This window comes from Micrasema longulum, unplaced genomic scaffold (assembly GCF_059751315.1).
Source record: "Micrasema longulum isolate JH-2025_06_02 unplaced genomic scaffold, ASM5975131v1 h1tg000955l, whole genome shotgun sequence".
In the NCBI taxonomy this organism is placed as follows: Eukaryota; Metazoa; Arthropoda; class Insecta; order Trichoptera; family Brachycentridae; genus Micrasema; species Micrasema longulum.
In genome coordinates, this window is record NW_028278146.1 from 1,153,593 (window position 1) to 1,169,239 (window position 15,647).

General features: G+C 33.2%; 1 protein-coding gene across 1 annotated transcript in view; it reads left to right on the forward strand.

Annotated features, from left to right (window-relative positions):
- The window catches only part of mtDNA-helicase (mitochondrial DNA helicase), a 50,193-nt gene extending 37,898 nt beyond the window's left edge, over positions 1-12,295 (forward strand). The window contains exon 10 of the transcript XR_015823331.1: positions 9,905-12,295. The gene's annotated coding sequence lies outside the window, so the exon portion shown is untranslated. The remainder of the gene's footprint in view (positions 1-9,904) is intronic.
- The last annotated feature ends 3,352 nt before the right edge of the window (positions 12,296-15,647 follow it).

Sequence of the window (15,647 nt, forward strand, 5' to 3'; positions counted from 1 at the left end):
GCAGTCGACTGACGAACTGATACGCATATAAAATATTAGATGCGATACGCTCAAAATGCTCCTGGGATTTTAAATAGTTAGCGCAAGCGCATCAGAACTTAAACCGCTAATTCCGCCCATGTATTGGAGTGTTTTACACTGTTATATCAACCTACACTACCAACTGTGCATGCTGCTCGGATTTTGCATTTATATGGGGATAAGATTACCTACCAAGTAATAAAAATTATTTTTGAAATACTTTTCCATTTTTGGGGGTAAGGACTTTTTTGTGGTTTTCTGCATTTTTTTTATGTTTATAATAAAAACAGTTTACTAAATTGAGTAAAATATTCAGGAAACAGGATTTTGTGAATTTAATTTTCAAAACATTATAATTATGTAACTAACTGAGAATTTCAATCTGTAAAAAAACAATAATTACCTAATTAAAATTTTTATATTTTATTTAGTGTAAAACAGCGTTGTTAGAACTCTTGACGTTTTATCACTAAAACAATGTTGACTTCCGGTTTTTATTATGCCTTACCCAAACAACGTAATTTAAAATTATTCTTGAGCTCAGTGTTTTTTTTTTCACGTATAATATAGCTTATCGCGATAACTTTTACATTTTTAACTCCAAAATTGCAGTCTGAATTATTTATTTTGTTTTTTATTTTTAGTTATTTGTTTTTTTATCTCATAATCCCTAATATGGCCGCTCAGGGAAGCAATGAATGTGGACCGCGATGCTAATTGGGAAAATAATTGAAATTGCCTAATTGAGTCTTTACCGAAGAGTAGTTTTAGTGGTCTTCCATTTAATTAAAAGGAACGTTATTATTATTATTATTATTAACAGGATATTTAGTTTTATAGATTTTTTTAATCGACGTGCGTGAAAAGTACGCCAGGAAATAGTGGTATGGCGTTCTATCCTCTCTGCCTACCCCTTAGTATAAGACTTTGAACTTATCTGAGAAATTTGCAATTTTGTTTCACATTCACATTTTTGTCAGTCAACCTTTTTACTATCGAGATGGGGTTCCAAAAAAATTTGGATGTCTTAGAAGCTTAAAAGGGACTCTCCTTTGTACTTGTCGGTCACTAGGTAGTCCTTTGATGGCACCAGTAGTCTTTGTATAATAATTATCATGGAATTCTTGTATTTTTATATCCATTGGCACAATTCCAGATATAGCTAGAGCAGAGTTGGTTGAAATTGTTCTATAACCCTTGCAGAGCATTATAGCAAAGTATCTTTGTGTGGCAATAACCTTTTTTTTTGTTAAATGTGCTAAGGTTGTTGCCCCAGGCTCTTGCTCCATATGTGATGACTGGAAGAATAAGTGTTTCATAAATAAGCCTGCAGATTGTGTCAGAGTGACCCCAAGATAGCTTTGCAGCTCGAATAATCCGTTTATGCAGATTTAAAGCCTTACTGCATATTTGATCAACATGTTCGTTCCAGTTGAGTTTATCATCTAGATAAATTCCCAGTATTCTCAGGTATTTGACTGCTTTAACTTCAATATTATTCATGATTATCTTAGGATAAACTGTTTTGCCGGGTTTAAAAAATAAAACATTCGTTTTTTTGGGGGCAAATTGAAGTTAAGCTTTCATGCTCCATTTATATACAGTATCAAGAGTCAATTCACACTTTCTCACTAGGTTTTGTATGTAAAATTCTGCAAAAATAACGATTATGTCATCCGCATAAGCCTGAACAATCAAAGAAGGATCCAGCAGCAGCTCCAAAAGATCGTTAATAATGATGTTCCACATAAAATTATTAACACATGAAACTTATTCTGGTCTAGATGCGAATATGAAAACTTTAACATTTTTTTTAGATCTTAAAAAAGCATTTTATACAGTAAATCATAGAATTTTAATATATAAATTACGTCAAATTGGCATAAAAAATGAGTGCTTGTTGTTTTTTGAAAGTTACTTAGCAAATAGACTGCAATGTACCAGGATCGGAATTAATGTTAGTAATACTAAGACCGTTATACACGGAGTCCCACTAGGAACGGTTCTTGGCCCTTTGTTGTTTCTTATATATATTGATGAACTTTGTAATAAAGCTGTCCCTGGTAAATTAGTTTCTTATGCAGGCGATACTGCAATACTTGTAAAAAGTGATACCTGGGATAATTCATTAAAAAAAGCCAATATATGTATAACTATTATCAAGGAGTGGTTAAATCGAAATCTTCTCTCGCTAAATTGTAATAAAACACTGTTTATTCCATTTTACAACTTAAAATCATCTTCCCCTTCTTCTTCCCTTAATGTAATATTTCGTAATAAATACTGTAATCTTGACATATGTAATAACTGCGCAAACATGAAGTCTGAAAGGTGCATAAAATACATGGGAGTAATCATTGACTGTCAACTCAAATGGACTAATCATCTTGAAGTAATTGTTAATAAACTAAGATATTTAACCTATGTGTTCAAACGACTAAGTATTTACGCCCAGCTAAATACGATTAAAATGGTATATTATGCACTTGTACAGTCATCGCTTTCCTATGGAATAATTGGATGGGGGGGAACTTACAACAATCATATTAAACCATTAGAAACTATTCAAAATTTTTTATTAAAAATAATGCTTCACAAAAATCGCACTTTTCCCCTCTTTCCAATTGTTCCAAGAAGCTAAACTTTTAGATGCTTACACAAATATATTGTTTTCAATGTTTAAAATATATATTTAAGAACCAAAATTTATTTACAAGTAATTCAACTAGATCAAGTCAAAGAAGGAATCGTGTGTTAGAAATACCACATTGTAAAACGAGGCTCGCACAGAGACATGCATATTTTATAGGCCCAAAAATTTTTAATTCCTTCTTACTGATAATATTTCATTGATTCCAAACTTTCGAAATTTTCCTTCTTTTAAAAAACATGCACTATCCTGGATTCAAACTAAAGATATGAACTCTTTTTTTCTATGATTTATTTTGTTGCCCTTATTAAGGAATATTTTTGTGTTTTTTAAAAATATTTTTTATTTCCTTTTTTTAATTAATATAAAAAAAATACCATATTATCTTTCACAGAATATTTTATTTTTTCTTTCTTATGCTATACAAAATTATTATAACTGTCCATTATTTTCTTTAGGAGCAAAAATTCTTTAACATTTTCTTGTATACCCACGAACAGGCCATGCCTTTGTGGGATTTTTTTTGTTTACTATTTTTCTATTAATATGTACTTCATTGATATGTAATTATGCTTTATTTTTTTATTACTCTGTTTTATTATCATGTTTATTGTAAAAAAAACAAAAAAAATAAAATAATAAAATATATAAAAAAATAGGCCCCAGAATTGACCCCTGTACACACCCTTTAGTATTTGGTCGGGTATCGCTTACTCCCGCGATTTCAATTTGAATACACCTTTCAGTAAGATAACTGTGTAAGAGATTATATTAGATCCGCTGGGATATCCATTTTCTTTAATTGGAACAAGAGAATGGGCCACCATGCGTTGTCGAAGGCGCCTTTAATATCAAGAGAGACAACGGCTATCTTCTTTTTTCCCATTTCTCTAACCGTATTTAGATGATGGACAATATTATAAACAGCATCTTCAGTTGACCGCTGTGGCAAAAAACCAAATTGTTTGTCGGATAGTTGGTTTCTTTTTTTTATTTTTTTTTTATTTAAATCTTAAAGTAGGGCACACATATCATACATATTGTTATGTGAGTTCTAATAATAACATTACAAATATATTTAATTTATAAATTGTTTATCACATATGTCTTGACCATTATTTAAAATTTTGATGTGTTTTTTTCTTCATAAATATTTTTTTCCATTTCGTAATACTTTTTAATTGCTTTAAATAAAATTGAATTTTGTGACTTTGTAACAGATCCGAGATAAGTCTATTGCAAACATTTTTTTCAAGAGTTTTCCCAAACACAGGTAATAGTCCAATTGGCCTATATGATCTAATGTGGTTATAGTCATTTTTCCCTGCCTTAGGAATTATGACGGTGTATGAAGTTTTCCAAATTCTTGGAAAATATCCTAAGGCTTGACACCTTTTGACTAAATGCAGGAAAATATCCGGATGTGCTTCAACTGCATGTAGGCAAATGTCACTTGTGAGTTGATCGTGACCAGGAGCTTTTTCATGGTTTTGATGGCAAAGAGCAGTCATAATTTCATGGTCTTGAAAAACAGGCTCCGTTCTAGAACCAGCATATGGAAGAGAGGAAACTTTTCTCAAGAAGTCCTGCTGATTTGTATCAGAAGTTGGATCATTTGCAGGATAAAAAGTTTGGAACAGCATGTTTAGAGTTTCCTCGGGACTTTTGCATATTTGGGTGCCATCCGTTAAATGAATAGGAAGACTAGTACTTATTTTGCTATTCACAATTTTGTTCAATTTTCCCCATATTCCATCTTTGGTGGGCGAAGAACAAAAGTCTTTCCAGCTACTTGTTTTGGCTAAGTCGATAGCTAGATAAAGTTCATTTTTTAAGATTTGATGATTACTCATTAAAAAAAATTTCCTACTGCCAGAAGCATTCGAAATTTTGCACTTTGACTTGGTGATTTTTTTAGATAAATCTCCAATTTCTCTTGTCCACTAAGGAGGTTTTTTATTTTGGAGGATTGTTTTATATTCGAAAAAATCCCATCACAAGTTTTAGCAATGATCTTTGAATACATTGATGTAGCATTTTCCAGTCCATTTTGAGAAGATACTGAATTTTTTTCAGGGGTAAGGGAGTCAACTTTGGCTAGTTCTGAAGACACGGTTTTTCTATATCTCGGCCAGAGTTCAGGATAAATGCGATATTTCCTGGTAGTAGATTTACTTTGTGTCTTGAGTTGGGTGTTTACGGAAAAAGTAATTGCGTTGTGGTCCGATAATGTTGAGATCACGTGTTCCACTTTCCAATTTTTAATTTTATCAACAATCTTAGAGGCACAGATTGTGATGTCCAGAATGCTTTTGATAATTTTTCCTCCACGCACAACTTGAAAAGTAGGAGTCTTGCCACAATTTAATACTGCAAGGGCGTTAGATGCAATAAAATCTGCCAGAAAACCGCCTCTACGGTCTGTTCTAGGACATCCCCAAAGCATGTGCTTACAGTTAAAATCGCCCCCTATTATGAAGTCACTTTTGGAATTATTTAGAAAATTCTGTAACACATCAAGGACCGAGTTGACATTAGAACTTGGCTCAATGTAAGCCGAAATAATGTTCAGATGTTTGTCAAACTCGCAGGAAATAGTCACAATGGCAATGTTTCTGTCAGCCAGAATTTCGGAGTTTTGCCAACACAAAAGAGAAGGATTGGTAACAATTATAACCGCCTTATTGGGTTCGTGCTTGGAACTAACGGAACTTTCAATAACTCTGACCCCGGCGTGCTGCTTGCATTTTCCATTGCTACCAACATACGGTTCTTGAGCGATTATAATGTCACCATTCTCTTGCTTGAAGTTTCTGATGATTTGGTCCGTGGCAGCCTAGCTTCGTTGAAGGTTACATTGGATGATCTTCCGGAGAGCGCCCTTAACAAAAGTAATCAACCCTTTCTCTGGCCCTTAAGTCCATAAAGGAACGAAGAGGACACAATTTGCTGGTTGCGAAATGGTCATTGTTTTCATTTTTTCTAACAATGCAGTTATGGCACTTAGGGTGACCCTGCTCTTTGGTGGGACAATCCATAGTCGAATGATTTAAAGTGCAATACACGCATTTTTCCTCACTGCTGCAGTACTTTTGGATATGCTCAAAAGATAAACATTTGAAGCATTGAACCAGAGGACTCTCGTCCTCTACTACAACTCTCTGGTATCCAATGTTAACTTTATTTGCCCGTGTAAGAGTTTGGCAAGTAGAAGGGCTAACCTCGCATACAATATTAACAAGGAGAGCGTTTCTATTCCTTTTTTATATTTTAATAAAAGATCTCCACTGGGAATATTAAGACATTTATTTTGAGCATTCATAGACTCGTTGATATCCTCTTGGGAAACGCCTTTAATGAGACCCTTTAATACAATACGAGGTTTCTTCCTCCTTCCTTCCTCCACAAGCAGGTTAGTAGTGTTACTTTTAATTTCCTTCATCGGAAATTAAAAGTAACATTCTCTATCACCTTGGGCTTGAGGAGGAACAGGACCAGGAGGAAGAACCTGTCTAGTATTAAAGGGTCTCCTATCAGGCGCGACGAAAGTCCCAGAAATCGGGGATGAGTCCCTTGATCCAGGAATTGACCGGGATCCACTCGCAAGGATCTTGGGCCCTAGGCTAGGGCGAGTTGGCTTAACAGACATGGTGGTTAAGTGATATTGAGCACCGTCGAAAGTGACAAAATTAAAAAAAAAAAAACCGAAAACTGAATAGTGGGTAAACTCACAAAATGCTTTAAGGAAAGAATTCAAACGCGCCGGCAAGCAGAAAACCTCAATGCGAGAAAAACGACTAACAAAACAAAAATGGAATTTCCCGAGATTTGCCGGTGATTTCCCGGGCCTTTCCGAAAAAGAAGGTGTTCCAGAATTTTCCGACTTTTCACTTAAAGAAATTTTTTACTTTCTACAAACTAAAAATTTCAGAACTGGAAACACTTTTGTTATTTTCAAAGGATTTAAACGCGCCGTCAACCAGAAAACCTCTTCGCATGGAAAACGTCTAGCAAAACGAAAGTAGAATTTCCCGGGCTTTTCCGACAAAACAGGGGTCTTAAAGTTTTTCCGACTTTTCACTGAAAAGAAAATGTTATTTTTCACTTACGAAAAATTCACAAAACACTAAACACTTATTTAACACACGATGGAATATACATTTTTTTTCACGAGAACTTAGAAGAAGTTCAAATAAATCAAAATGAGATTACCCATGCTAATACCACACATTTATCATTTAAAAAACACGGTGAAAAATACTCAGTTCTGGCAATTTACAGATCACCATCACTCGATGCCAAACTATTCATAAAAAGTCTGCAATCATTTATGGAGAATAATAATAATTATATATTTTCTTTTATTATAGGGGACATTAACTTGGATATATTGAGTGAAACATATAAGAATACAGAGATAAACAATTACCTAGACTTGCTGTACAATAACGGCTACAATTTTTACATAAATTCACCCACACGAATACATAACAACAGTAAAACATGTCTCGATCATATATTCATGAAATCTAGAAAAACTGTGATAATGTTTGCGGCAACTTTCAAAATTGACATAACAGACCATTTTCCCACTATATATGGACACAAGAATACTATAAATAAACTCATTTATAAAACGAATCAAGAAAGAAAAAATATAAATTATATTAAATTAAATAACTGTTTGTGCCAAGAAACGTGGGATCAAGTTTTTCATAATACTAACCCAGACGAAAGTCTTGAAAATTTTTATATGATTCTTAATAATTACATTGTAAACTCAGAAGATAAAATTGAGGAAATTAGGAAAACAAAATTAAAAAAAATAAAACCTTGGATAACACCTGGGCTAATTATTTCCATAAAAAATAGAAATAAAATGTACAATAATTGGAAAAAATACCAAAACTTATGTATCGTAAATAACACTACAGAAAAGAACACGTTAAAAAATAAATATAATCTCTATAGAAACTTAGTCGGGCGAATTATAAAAAACTGTAAAGAAAAATATTATATTAAGCCATTTGGACTAGCAAATGGTAATTCTAAAAAACAATGGGAAATAATCAATGAAATAACAAATAGAAAAATTAAAGGCTGTTTATCCATAAAAAAATAATAAATGCTAATGAAGAAATTACCGAACCTGATAAAATTGCAAACACTTTTAATGATTATTTTGTCGGCGTTGCAGATAACATAATTTACTCCAACATTAAACTACAAAAACAATTGAATAATACATTAATAGATACCACAGACGGAAATGATAACCCCGACTTAAATATTCTCTCTAGCTTTAAAAAAATCGAAGAAGAGGAAATCATAAAAATTATTAGCAATTTAAAAAAAGACCAGTCTAAAGGTCCCGATAATATTTCTGTAGAAACACTTAAAAAAATTAAAAATAATGTATCTAAGCCTTTGCAATATATTTACAACATATGTCTAGAAAATGGAATCTATCCGAAATCATTTAAATTATCTACAATAGTACCAATTCACAAAAATGGCTCAGCTTCTAAAACAGATAACTATCGTCCAATTGCTCTTACCTCAAATATATCTAAAAATTTTGAAAAATGTCTAAAAAACAGAATCATGGATTATCTAGAAGGTCATAAGAAAATCTCTCATAATCAATTTGGCTTCCGAAAAAAATTTAGCACTGATGATGCAATTTATAAATTAACTAGAGAAATATATTCCGCAATAGATAATAAATATAAATGTTTGGTAATTTTCCTTGATCTTAAAAAAGCCTTTGATACCGTTAACTTAATTAAATTATCAAATAAATTAAAAAACATTGGTATAAAAAATAAATGTCATAAGTTATTAACTAGTTACCTATTTAATTGGACACAAAATACAAAAATAGAAAATGAAATTAGCTTGCAAAGAGAACAACAACATGGTGTTCCACAAGGGACAATTTTAGGTCCTCTATTATTTTTAATATACTTAAACGAACTATGTGATTTAAAAGTAGACGGAGAAATATTGTCCTATGCTGATGACACTGCTATTATAGTATATAATAAAACATGGGAGTTAACATTTAGTGATGCTACAAAAAGTATAACAATAGTTAATAACTGGTTGGAAAATAATTTGCTTAGTTTAAATCAAGAAAAAACCATGTATTTGCCCTTTCAAATCTCTAATAAGACTGGCCCTTCACAAAATTTGTCAATTAAAATACACGATTTAAATTGTAATATAGATATCTGTAGTAAGTGTTACAAAATAGCTCAGGTGAAAGTTATAAATATCTGGGTATCCACATAGATTATAGGCTAAAATGGGAAACACATATAGCTAAATTAACAGACAAAATCAGATATTTATCTTACGTTTTCCAAAGATTAAAAAATATTTTAACTTATGAAAAATTAAAAATGCTGTATTACGCTCTAATTCAGTCTTCTGTTACATACGGCATAATTGGATGGGGTGGAGTTTTGGACGCACGTAGTCACCCTGTAGAAATCGCACAGAAGAGTATAGTTAAGATAATGTACAAAAAGCATAGACTATTTCCTAGTAACGAATTGTACATAGAGAGCGGACTCCTTAATCTAAAAAAGTTATATTTATTACAATGCTTAAAATATGTACACAAAAATAGGGAATTGTTTGGCAATAATTTAAATAGGACTAGTAGCAGATCAGAAAGTGTACTGTCGGTTCCAGGATGCAGAACTAAGTTCGCACAGAGACACTCTTTCCATGTTGGTCCAAGATCTTTTAATCTCCTACCCAAGGAAATACAAAATATAGAATCCCTTCCAAAGTTTAAAGCGGCTTTGAGGACTTGGATCAGCATGGAAAATACAGATATACACCTATTGTGAAAGAGTCGTACAACAGCATATTCTAAACTTTGATGTCTTAATTACATTGTTTATGTCATTTTCCTGTTATTTCTGTATGATTTTTAATGGCATTGTCATATTTGTGTTTGTATACCAAAAAATTCACCAAAAACAATAAAAAAGGAATGGCCCACGCTCAGACGTTTAAGTCTGTGTGGGCATTTTTTCCAAATTTAAGGCTATGTTTATTTTTAGAATATGTATTTTTTCTCTTTTTCTCTTCTAATGTTTAATAAATATAATGTATAAAATATGTAATTTAATACATGCATAATATGTAACAGTATGGAAAAATAAACAAAAAAAAATAAAAAAAAATGTAATTTTGATTACGATTATTTTTCAAAAACAGGAGCTCTCAAACACGAGACGACTGCTCAAGACGAAGGACAGACACTGAATGGCACTTAAGACTTTTTGGCATCGAAAGGTAGACAAACGAGCGTGTATTTATTTAATATTGAATCCAGCGATGGGAGCTTCTTTGCTCCAGTCGCTCCTCGCGGTGCGGCGGTCGAACTGCAACTAGGTTAGGTTAGGTTAGGTTAGGTTAGGTTTTTTTTTTTTTTTTTATAGTTACAGATGTTTTATACCTTGTATTTGGTTTTTGCAAGGTTTTATTGAGTATGTTTACAAAATAAATATATACACTGATGGTAGCAAGCTGAATGGACTTGTGGGTGCAGCATTCGTTGTATATAAAGGAACAGATGAATTTGACTTAAAAAAACTTAAATTGGGAAACGAGTGCTCTGTTTTTCAGGCAGAGCTAGTAGCAGTTGAATGTGCACTATTATGGGTGAAAAAGAATATTATTAATCCTGCTATAATAACAATACACAGCGACAGCATGTCTGGCCTTCAGGCACTCAGATCTGCATTTTCGACAAATGAAATTATCAACGGAATTCAAGAACACATATTTACCCTTAGTTCTCGAAACGTACACATTAAGTTTCATTGGGTGAGAGCACATGTTGGAAATGTTGGAAATAAGCGTGCGGATGAACTTGCTAAGGCAGCGACTGTTAAAAAAACTAAGCCAATATACGAAAAAATACCTATCAGTCACATCAAACAAATTCTTTATTCAAACACTCAACAAAAATGGCAAGAGATATATGAAATGGAATTTGCTGATAAATGGCTTGGGAAACTTTTCAGAAGTTTAAAGGAATTAAAAGTATTTTGGAAAAGCGTAACACCATTGTGGGGGTCGTGGCCTTTGGCTTACCTGTCGGGGTCTCTCTGCACACGCTGTGTGTAACTTTTATACGCACAGGCGTGTGCGGGAGGTAGGATTAGGCAATCGTCCGCTCGGGGCCTCGCGTCCCTGCTGGAGCCTGCAATCGGTCCCGTCGGTGCCTTATGGTCTCTCGCTCGACACCCTACTACGTTCTTTTCAGAAGGTGGCGGGGAAAAGGATTCACATATATATTATCACACAAGAAATAAGAACGGCTTACTTACATGGATAACACTATTTATTTTATAAGAAAACTGGCGTGTAATACAAAGATATTTTATTACACGTTTAATGAAATCTAACTTACTTCGAATTTATATCTAACACGTGTTTTATAGAAGACTAATTTTATGTAAGGAAGTACGGCAGTCGAGTTTCGGACAAGGAGAGAAGGACGGGCCTTGAACTCCGCGCCTTTTATAGCCTTTGTTCTGGTCGCCCTCTGTTTCCGGCTGGGTATAGAACAGCAGGCTGGTAATTTAACGAGCTGCGTTCGCTTGCTGGTTTCGCTCCTCGGTAGGTCCTTGAGGATTGTTTATGACGGAGGCGCCACACCATCTTACGAATTAACACAAGCTTTTTCGGGTCATGGATGCATACGTAGTTATCTACATCGATTTAAAATAAGAGATGACAATTATTACCCGTGTGACACCATGACGGAACAAACCGTGGAGCATCTCTTAATATTCTGTCCAATGCATGCACTCCAGAGATATAACCTTGAAAACAAACTCAAGACTAACATTATAATGACAGAAAATATATCCGAACTTTTAAATCATTCCGATACCAGAACAGATACAGCTAAATTTATTATTGAAATAATCAAACAGACAAAAAAACTAAACGGTGGTATGTAATTGGACCCGCCCTGTCGATCTCTAAATTTTGAAATTTTGTGTATTTTCGTATTTTTCGGTTAATGCGTTGTTTTTTTTCAAAATGTTTATGAAGAATGAAAAATGAAAGAAAAATATTAATTAAAAATATATAAAATAAATATGCCTATTCTTATAATGCATTATTGTATACACTTACTAAAAAAAATACATAAAAACTTATGTATTGTACTCGAAATATTATTATTATTGTGAAAACTATTTTTTGGTAATTTTTCTTTAGAAAAAGTGTTTTTAAATTATATATTTTTCGTATTTTTTTGTTGTTATTATTACTTTTTTTTAAAAAATAAAATAAATATTCCTTCACACAGGTTTTACCTAGGGGACTGTTGAGAAAGAAATGGTGTATTTCAATAAAATAATTTAATAAAATAATATTTCGAAAATAATAATAATAACGCGTAAATCAGGGAATTTTCATGTACCCAAGTTTTGCTCAACGAATTTTAAATAAATATTAAAACACGAAAAATCGAATAGCAAATCCAAAAGTGTCGCAATTAAAAATATAACTTAAATCTTTTTGATAGTGATGGTTATTAATGTTATTTATATAGATGGTGTAAAGTACTATGCTTTATGTTTATTTTTGTTTTCTTACTATTTCGGATGTATTCACTATGTATGATATTATGTATTGTCACAAAAATGTTTCCTTTTATTTACGGTCCCAAATGAGTTTTTTTTAAACTCCTAGGAGTATAATATCTAAGATATGTACCTTTTATATTTTTCATAAATAAAATTAAAATAAATATAAATGTATATATATATTGAAATATTCGATACTTTTAAGGCATTTTTTCAAAACTGTAATATTTAATTTGTGTAATACTGTCTGTAGCTCTGATTTAATATGGAGAAATACATTATGCTACATTGCCTCTGTCACTTCAAAACTTTACATTTTTATATTCGTGCTTTTCTTGTCTGATAAAGTTATGGGTTTTAATATTTTTTTGTTTTTTTTTGGTTTTGTCCTTAAATAGTACAAACATAATACATGAATGTGCTAATATACTAACCTCTATCTAATTGTTTTTAAAACATTTACTAATTATTAACATTTCTAAACAACATTCGTACACCTAAATAAAACTTCTTCAAGACCAACTCGAATGCAATTACTTTTAAAGAGAAAACTTATCTGCTACACACATGTTTTATTAACTTACATGCAAATAAAATGATTTTTTTGTTCTCTTATTTCTAATGGTATTTCCTTAAACTGTCCACCTCGGTGCACCAGCGAGTTCTGTGTCTTCGTTTTCTTGCTAAATGGCAGCCTTACTTCATTTTTATTTCTAGTTTCATATCCGAGTTCACACTGATTAGAAAAAAACAGTGTTCAAAAACACAATAGTTTTGTATTTTGCTTTCAATACACATGAATTTGGTTCTAAAAAAAAGTTTAAAATGCTAGAACCCTAATTGAAATAAATAATTATAATTTCATCTAACTGTCCGACCTAATACTTTTTTTTTGTTTTTTGTTTATATTGTAACCAATTTGTCCTGTCCTGTCCTGTTCCAATAAAAGTTTAAAATGCTACAATTTATTGTCTTGTCCTGTCCTGTCCTGACCTTTCCTGTTATGTCGTGTCCTGTCCTGTCCTATCCTGTCCTGTCCTGTCCTGTTGCAAACTTTTAAGTTAAAAATGCTAGAACCCTTATTGAAAATAATAATTATAATTTAATCTAACGGTCCTACCTAATATTTCTTTTTGTTTATTTTATATTGTAATCAATTAATTGTCTTGTCCTCTCCTGTTCCTTTTTGTCTTGTTCTGTCCTGTCCTGTCCTGTCCTGTCTTGTACTGACCTGTCCTGTCTTGTCCACTTTTGTCTTGTCCTGTCCTGTCCTGTCCTCCTCTGTTTTGTCCTGTCCTCTTCTGTCCTGTCCTGTCCTGTTCTAATAAAAGTTAAAAATGCTAGAACCCTAATTGAAATTAATAATTATAATTTCATCTAACTGTCCGACCTTATACTTTTTTTTTTGTTTTTTGTTTATATTGTAACCAATTTGTCCTGTCCTGTCCTGTTCTGTCCTGTCCCGTCCTGTTCCAATAAAAGTCTAAAATGCTAGAATTTATTGTCCTATCCTGTCCTGTCCTGACCTTTCCTGTTATGTCGTGTCCTGTCCTGTCCTGTCCTGTCCTGTCCTGTCCTGTTCTGTCCTGACCTGTCCTGTTCCAAACTTTTAAGTTTAAAATGCTAGAAACCTAATTGAAAAAAATAATGATAATTTATTCTTACTGTCCTACCTAATATATTTTTTTTTGTTTTCTGTATGTGTAATATTGTAACCAATTAATTGTCTTGTCCTGTCCTATCCTGCCCTGTTCTCAGGAGTCCTGTCCTGTCTTGTTATGTCGTGTCCTGTCCTGTCCTATCCTGTCCTGTCCTGTCCTGTCCTTTCCTCTTCTATCCTGTCCTGTCCTATCCTGTCCTGTCCTGTCCTGTCCTGTTCTAATAAAAGTTTAAAATGCTAGAACCCTAATTGAAATTAATAATAATAATTTCATCTAACTGTCCGACCTAATACTTTTTATTTTGTTTTTTTGTTTATATTGTAACCAATTTGTCCTGTCCTGTCCTGTTCCAATAAAAGTTTAAAATGCTACAATTTATTGTCTTGTCCTGTCCTGTCCTGACCTTTCCTGTTATGTCGTGTCCTGTCCTGTCCTATCCTGTCCTGTCCTGTCCTGTTGCAAACTTTTAAGTTAAAAATGCTAGAACCCTTATTGAAAATAATAATTATAATTTAATCTAACGGTCCTACCTAATATTTCTTTTTGTTTATTTTATATTGTAATCAATTAATTGTCTTGTCCTCTCCTGTTCCTTTTTGTCTTGTTCTGTCCTGTCCTGTCCTGTCCTGTCTTGTACTGACCTGTCCTGTCTTGTCCACTTTTGTCTTGTCCTGTCCTGTCCTGTCCTCCTCTGTTTTGTCCTGTCCTCTTCTGTCCTGTCCTGTCCTGTTCTAATAAAAGTTAAAAATGCTAGAACCCTAATTGAAATTAATAATTATAATTTCATCTAACTGTCCGACCTTATACTTTTTTTTTTGTTTTTTTGTTTATATTGTAACCAATTTGTCCTGTCCTGTCCTGTTCTGTCCTGTCCCGTCCTGTTCCAATAAAAGTCTAAAATGCTAGAATTTATTGTCCTATCCTGTCCTGTCCTGACCTTTCCTGTTATGTCGTGTCCTGTCCTGTCCTGTCCTGTCCTGTCCTGTCCTGTTCTGTCCTGACCTGTCCTGTTCCAAACTTTTAAGTTTAAAATGCTAGAAACCTAATTGAAAAAAATAATGATAATTTATTCTTACTGTCCTACCTAATATATTTTTTTTTGTTTTCTGTATGTGTAATATTGTAACCAATTAATTGTCTTGTCCTGTCCTATCCTGCCCTGTTCTCAGGAGTCCTGTCCTGTCTTGTTATGTCGTGTCCTGTCCTGTCCTATCCTGTCCTGTCCTGTCCTGTCCTTTCCTCTTCTATCCTGTCCTGTCCTATCCTGTCCTGTCCTGTCCTGTCCTGTTCTAATAAAAGTTTAAAATGCTAGAACCCTAATTGAAATTAATAATAATAATTTCATCTAACTGTCCGACCTAATACTTTTTATTTTGTTTTTTTGTTTATATTGTAACCAATTTGTCCTGTCCTGTTCTTTCCTGTCCTGTCCTGTTACGTCGTGTCCTGTCCAGTCCTGTCCTGTGCCAATAAAAGTAAAAAAGGCTAGAATTTATTGTCTTGTCCTGTCCTGTCCTCTCCTGTTTCGTCGTGTCCTGTCCTGTCCTGTCTTGTCTTGTCCTGTCCTGTCCTTTCCTGTCCTGTCCTGTTACGTCGTGTCCTGTCCTGTCCTGTTACGTCGTGTCCTGTCCTGTCCTGTCTTGTCTGGTCTTCTTCTGTCCTGTCCTGTCCTGTCCTGTCCTGTCCTGTCCT